The following is a 7,211-nucleotide window of genomic DNA, read 5'->3' as shown; positions in this document are numbered from 1 at the left end:
CAATTATTTCCAAAGGGTCTTACATATGAAGTAAAAGGCCAAGTATTGCTAGAGAAGAGAATTCCAGGGTTGGGTTAGGTCAGGAAAGGAGCATGGGGGAAACATTCTGTCTCATGTGCTTGTTCTAATATGAGAGGCAGTTGTCTCTGTGTAATATTGTTGTTTTTTCTTCTTTGTTCTTGAAGAGGACCATGACATTAGGGAGGTGATGCCACGTCATACAGAAAATTGAATTTAAGTGAGAGAGGGCTGTGCAAAGTTACCAGCCTCACTTTCTCCTCCAGAGCTATCTGGGTCTAGTGGTAAGATATAGATTAGGATGCCTAAAGATGGCTCTGGATGCAGTAGGAGACCTAGGCCTTTTTAAACTAAAGTTTTTAATAGGTCTATATTTGACAGAGGCAATACCCATTCAGTGATTAAGGCTAGGTAAGAAATGAGGCAGAGAGTGGCCTCTTTTATGTAGATAGGTTGGGATATTAATAGTTGGACATAGTGGAAACAAAAGAAAAAACCTCCTTCTTTAGTCAACTGAAAATATTAAGAAAAAATATTTTCTTCAATCTAAAAATTCTTTATAGACTTTTTCCTTTAGGAAAGTGAATAGACTCACGAACAATAAGAATACAGAGAATTAGCTCTGGATTAAGGAGGACTTAAGTTTCAGTTCTATTTTTGATCCCTACTGGCTATGTGACTCTGGTCGAATTAACTTCTCTGAACCCAGGCAACTCTTTAAGACCGAAATTTCAGAGAAGTGACAAATCTGCCTTGGTAAGAGGGAATTTTCTTATCAAGCATTCCTTGTACTAATGCTCATGCCATTTTGAGCCTAAAGTAAAAACTAAGCACCATGGAAACTCAGTAGGAGAGTGGAAGGAATATGCCACTGGCCATTAGCGGGCAGGAAATGTCCAATCCAGAAGACATTTGTGCTCTTGGAAAGCAAATTTTCCAAACAAATATGTAGATGATTGATATATAACTTAAAAAGTCAGCTTCTTTTACTCCCTTCCTTCCTTTCTCCACCAAAGATGACTAATATGAGTGTTTGACAGCCTAACTCTCTGTGGACTCTTAAAATATCTAAGTTTTCTACAGAGTACCAACTGCACTCTGCAACCTCGAACCAATGACTCTCTGACCTCAAGAAGGAGTGACTGGAGCTGCTGAGAAGAAGGGATTTCAGGGGCAGGAGGAGGAGGCAGAAGCAGGGAGCAGAGCGAATCAGTTTATAGTTTCTAAGAAAGCAGGACTCTAGGTAGTAAAAGTTTTATGGACCAGAAAACACATGTGTGGGAGGGAAGGTGGTTGGGAAATTCTGGGCTGGAGTGTTTCTCTTTGGCTATTTAAGGATCACAGAATGCCCAAGAAGAAGACTGACCTACAAGCAAAGCATTTCAACATTCTTGCCATTGCTGTTGAAGCCTATTTTGGGTATTTGTGGGAAAAAAGAGAAAAGAACACAGAAAGAAGCAATGTTACCCCTGTCCTAGGTTAGTTTGCCAGGGCCTTAATAAGTTCTTTGGAGTCTGGTATGATCTTGAAGAATCTATTAAATTCTAGTCCAGTTTGACCTTTTGATCCCTATTCTCCACCTTCCCAACCTACCAACCAACCTTATTGGCCATATTGATTGACAGTCAGATCTAAGTTCGCTTTCTATGTTGGAAGACAAGAAATGATCATAAAAATGTTTTGGCTTTTTTTGGAAAGTAATAGGAAAAGGGGAAAACAACAAATATTTGAATTCTTTCCAGTGGATTTTGCCTGAGACCTTTTGCTGACAGCTCTAGCTTTTGCCCTGTATTCAGTTTCTTTACTATAGGTTCAGTTTAGGTTGTTGTTATTATTTAAATGATGTGTGTGGTAGAGGGAACAGTGGGTCAGGAATCCCAAGCTTTCCACTTTTGTCCCTTCCTGAACATATTTGAACTTTCATGAGCTTATGTCCAGGGAACAAAGTGTTGTAATAAGCCTCCCCCTCAACCCCAAGCTGACATTAACATGGTAGGGCACATATGGTGTAGCGCCAGATGGAACTGGGATCGCTTTCTCAGAAAAGGGCTTGTTACTGGATTTTTGTGGTCACTTTCTGAATATTGCTTGTCTTCTCATGTCTCAGTTTGAGCATGGTAGACAAGGAAGGACCATAGATACAAAATTATGATGCCTATTTAGATGTCCTGGCTCCTTAAAGGGCATATTCAAAGAACAGGGCAAAGTTAATCTCTTAAATATTTTCCTGCTCTCTGCCTCCAAGTAAACAAAACAACTTTTTTTTTTGTGGTCAGGATAACAAAATAATTCCATTGGTGCAAACAGTAGTGACTTATTTTGATTTTCATAGCTATTTACCTTAGTATGGAAATGCAGACAAGCTTATTGCTTTTTTAAAGAAAACATAGAACAAAATTTTCCTTGGATTTAAAGCTATTTAGCTTTAATGCCTCAATCCACTTTCATACAAATAAATGCTACTTAACTAGAAAAAGAAAACAAGTAATGCAAAGTCTTTTACTTGTAGCTCCCCTGTAATCTCATCAGATTGTGCTTTGGGGGGAGAAAAATAAAACCTACATGATTCTGAACTAAAGGAATGGTAATTAGGATTAGATTTGTTTTATTAGTGATTTGTAGTCCAAGTACTAGTGTAGAAAGGCTTTTAAACCAAAATGAGAATGATTAATATACCATCCATTCTGCCTTGCTAAATATAAGACCGACATCACTACAGCCAATGTAGCTTCAATTTGTAGGCTACCTTGACTGTGCCAGCCCTGAACCTGTCTGCTTGGATAGCTGTAAAGCTTCTTTTGACCCCCTACCCATCTTGGAACCTTTTAATATTTTCTGCTTAGAAGGTTTTATCATTCCTGAATTCTGCTCTGCACTAAATACAGAAATACCGTGCAAAATGCAAAAACTGAGAAACCAGAATTTTGGAGGTATAGAGAAGCATTCCAATCTGAAATAATAACAAGTAGCACTGGCAGGGCTTACTTGGTAGAAATCCTCTAGTCTGACCTCCTCATTGTATAGAGGAGGAAATAGGTTAATCCATGGAAGGGTTGTAACTTGCTCTTAGTTACACAGAGGATTAATGACAGAGGTCAGACAAGGACTCAGGTCTTCTTACCTCCAGCCTTATCCTGTTCCCACTATGTTCTGTGACATTTCTGCCTGGCATGACAGAAATCACTCAAAGTCTAGAACTTACTTTATAGTAACTCCAACGTAAAAGTGAAGGAAAAAAGTCTGTTGTTCACTGAATCTTCCAACCACTAATGCCACCTTTATGACTTAAGTTCTATTTCACTTTTCTTGGGGAAGATCTATCACACCTCAGAGATCTGCTGGTTAAATTGCTCATCCTATCTTTGAAAGGAGACAGAGAACCAGAAAAAAAAAATGGTGACATTACAGTAATTGTTATATTAAGGACACAAAAATGACCATTCTGGGTCAGATTCCCTTAATTTCTGTCCCTTATAGTAATGATTATTTTATAAAAGGGTAGGGGTGTCTTCCAAGATGATAACTCAATGCTTTGGTTGTGATGTAAAAATCTCAGCCTTCTTTTAGTAGGAAACATGTAATAATGGAGTTTATAATTCCTTTGATAACCCATAATGTATCTATAATACATGAATACATAATGGATGCTTCTAGATCTGTCACATATTTCCAGTCTATATCACATAAAGTATATCACATTTTGCTATCCAAGGAAGTATTTCTTTTTATATATCCTAAATTTCTGTCTTTCAAGCTTCACGGGTGAAGGAGATGACTGTTCTGCTGTTTCAAGACTTTATTAGTTCTATATTTACCCATTCTCTCCATACCTCCTATAATTTTGTAAATATTGATCACATCCCATGTTAATATCTTTTTAGAACCAAGAGCCCTCATTTTTAAAAAGTCTGTCATAAAACATTCTCTTTCACATCTTAAGTGGGCTTCTCTGGACCTTTTCCAGTTTCGTTATATCTTCCTTTTAGGGTGAACCAAGAGGTAGATGGTAGTGTGTGTGTGTGTGTGTGTGTGTGTGTGTGTGTGTATTCTATATATGACATGGTTTGAGATGAGGGTGCGATGTTTTCTGTTTCCAAAGCCTGTCCTATTAATGACCAACATTTGGTTCCCTTTGGGGTCACAGATCACTTTTTTTAGGCAAATTGAGTCAATAAACATTTATTAAACACATACTATAAAAGGCAGTCCCTGCTTTCAGGGAACTCATAGTCTAGTGGAGGAGACGATATTCAGACAATTATGTATAAGTTAGATATATGCTGAATATGTTGGAGAAAATCTTCAAGGAAAGACACTAGCTTTAATGAGGATCAGGAAGAGCATCTTACAGAAAATAACATTGTAGCTGGAGTCTGAAAGAAGACAGAGAAACCAGGAGATGGAAATGAGAAGGCAGACAATACAGTCATGGGGGGACAGGGATAATCGTTGAAAATACATGGAGTGAATCATGACATGGAGTGTTTTGTGTAAGGTATAGTAAAGAGAAGTCAGTTCCACTGCATCAAAGATTACATAGAGGGGTAAGATGTAAGCAGATTGGAAAGGCAGGAGGAAGCTAGTCTACAAAGTGTTTTAAAAGCCAAAGGAAGATGTTATATCTGATCTTAGAGGTAACAAGGAACAACTGAGATTTATTGAGTAGGAGAACAACATGGTAAGTCCTAAGCTTCAATTTGACAACTAAGTGGAGGAAGGCCTGGAGTATGGGGAGACTCAAGGCCAGGAGACCCATCCGAAGGCTATCGCAATAATCCAGGTGTGAGAAGATAAGGGCTTGCATCAGAACGGCGTCAGTATCAAAGTAGAAAATGGGGCCTGTATGAGAGAGGTTAGGAAGGCAAGCCCCTCTGTCTTCCAAGTCCTCCCTCCTACCTGATAAATTGTCAAAAAAGGGAGAAAGAAAGAAAAGAAAAGTTTCCACAAATATCCATAGACACGCTGAACAAATTTACACATTGGCCATGGCTGAAAATGCGTATGTCATTAGATGTACTTTAATCCCATCATTTCTTAGTCAGGAGGTGTGTGGGGCCAGCTACATCACTGAGGTCCTCTAGAATTAGCCATTGCACTGACCAGAGTTCTCAAGTCTTTCAAAGTAGTTTATCATTCCAATTTTGAGGTTATTGTATAAATTGTTCTCTTGGTTCTGACTTTAACTTTACTATGTATCAAGGAATAAAGATCTTTCCAGATTTCTCTGGCAGGGTCACTCATCATTTTTCATGATATAATATTCCATTATATTCACTTACCACTTAGCCATTTTCAGGGAACATTTTACAGCGACTCTGAGATCTTTTTTGTAGATCATAACTGCTATCTTGGATCCTATCGTTGCTTATGTAGAGTTTAGATATTGTTTCCCTAATGTGTTACCTTATACTTACCATCATGTGATTAATTTGTTACGTGGCTACACACTTACAATGCCAGGTTGTACCCTCAGATAAAATCAAGAGCTTCAGGTTTGTGGTGAGGATCAAATGATGTAATATTTATAAGCTTCCTTACAAATGTTAAAGTGCTATATAAAGAGTGCTTGCCTATCCTTAATTACCCATATTATAGGTGGGGCAGCTGAGTGGCAGAATGGATAGAGTGCTGGGTCTGGAGTCAGGAAGACCTGAGTCCAGATTTGGCCTCAGATGCTTATTAGCTGTGTGACCCTGGACAAGTAACTTAACTCTCTTTGCCTTAGTTTCTTTATCTGTAAAATGAGCTTGAGAAGGAAATGGCAAACCGCTCCAGTATCTGTGCCAAGAAAACTCCAAATGAGATTCCAAAGAGTTAGACCTCACTGAAATAAATGAACAACAAAAAAAAGCTTATCATTCATGGCTTCTGAGGTCTTTTTCTGCTTTAGATCCATGAATCCACTGTGATCCAACTCTATGTGTACATCTTGTGAACTAGGTGAAGCTGGGCTTTAAGCATTGCTGAAATGAATGAACAGCAGCAGCAAGCATTAATAATATTATAAGTATTAGTCAATTAATAGTTTTATTATTAATAACATTAGCCTCTCAGCTTCAGTTTATTCAAGTGTGAAATAGGAATAATAACATCACTTACGTGGCAGAGGTAGACTAAATTAATTAAATTAAATTAAAAGAGAGAAAATTAAATGAGATAATATTTGTGAAAAGCACTTAACACAGTGTCTGGCTTACAGTTCATATAAATGTTCATTCTTTCTTACTCTCATTGTAGTAGCAACATACTGTAGTGGAATTGATCCTAGATTTAAAGCCACAAGAACTAACTGGCTTTGCCTCTAAGCTCCGCTATTTGTTTATTTGATGTGTGGCTTTGAACAGACCACTCAATTTTCCTAGGTCTCTGTGCCTGTAAAGCAGACACCATACCACCTGCCCAGGTAACCTCACAGGGTTACTCTGGTGATTCATAAGAAAATAGGTGAATAAAAATGACTTATTGACTAGGAAGTCCTCTGAAAAGGCACAGACCTGTTAGGACCTTTAGCCCAAGATATGAGGGGTAGGGACCTTAAAAATGGTGTCCCAGAATTGAAATATTGAAGAAACGAGTTGGAAGTGATAAGAGTTGGTCTGTGACAACTCTGATCAGAGAGGAGGTGTGTGTGTGCTTGTGTGTGTGTGTGTGTGTGTGTGTATGTGTGTGGTTACTTGTATGTGAGTACTGGGAAGAGAGAGGAAAAAGGAGGAGGAAAAGAAAGAAGAGAATTAGGAAAAGGAGGTGGCGGGAGTACTGTGTGAAGGCAAAACAGTTTAAAGAGCTGAATAAAGAGATACTGATTCTTTGAATTTTGCTAAAACAAAAACGCTCTCAGTATTTTGGTTCATCGAGTACAAAAAGGCAGACTAATTCGATGACAATTTGAGTTACTGGTTTTCAAAGGTGATATTTTTTCTTTTTCTTTCTTTTTGTTTGATTTTTCAATGAACAAACATTTATTTTCTCCTCTATCACCCCAATTAATTTAGAAGGAAAAAAGAAAAGGAAAACCCTTTTGACAAATAAAATCAATTTCATATCAGACATGTCAAAGAATGTGAATCTGTCTGCTTCTGCATATTAGTCCATTATTTCCCACTCAGGAGATATCATGGGTGGGTCCAACACAAAGATCCTTTTACATCAAGTTCAGGATTGGGACAAAATGAGGCACCTCATTGAACAATGGG

The sequence above is a fragment of the Notamacropus eugenii genome, chromosome 4 (genome assembly GCF_028372415.1).
Source record: "Notamacropus eugenii isolate mMacEug1 chromosome 4, mMacEug1.pri_v2, whole genome shotgun sequence".
Taxonomy (NCBI): Eukaryota; Metazoa; Chordata; class Mammalia; order Diprotodontia; family Macropodidae; genus Notamacropus; species Notamacropus eugenii.
Note: the sequence above shows the minus strand (reverse complement) of the source record.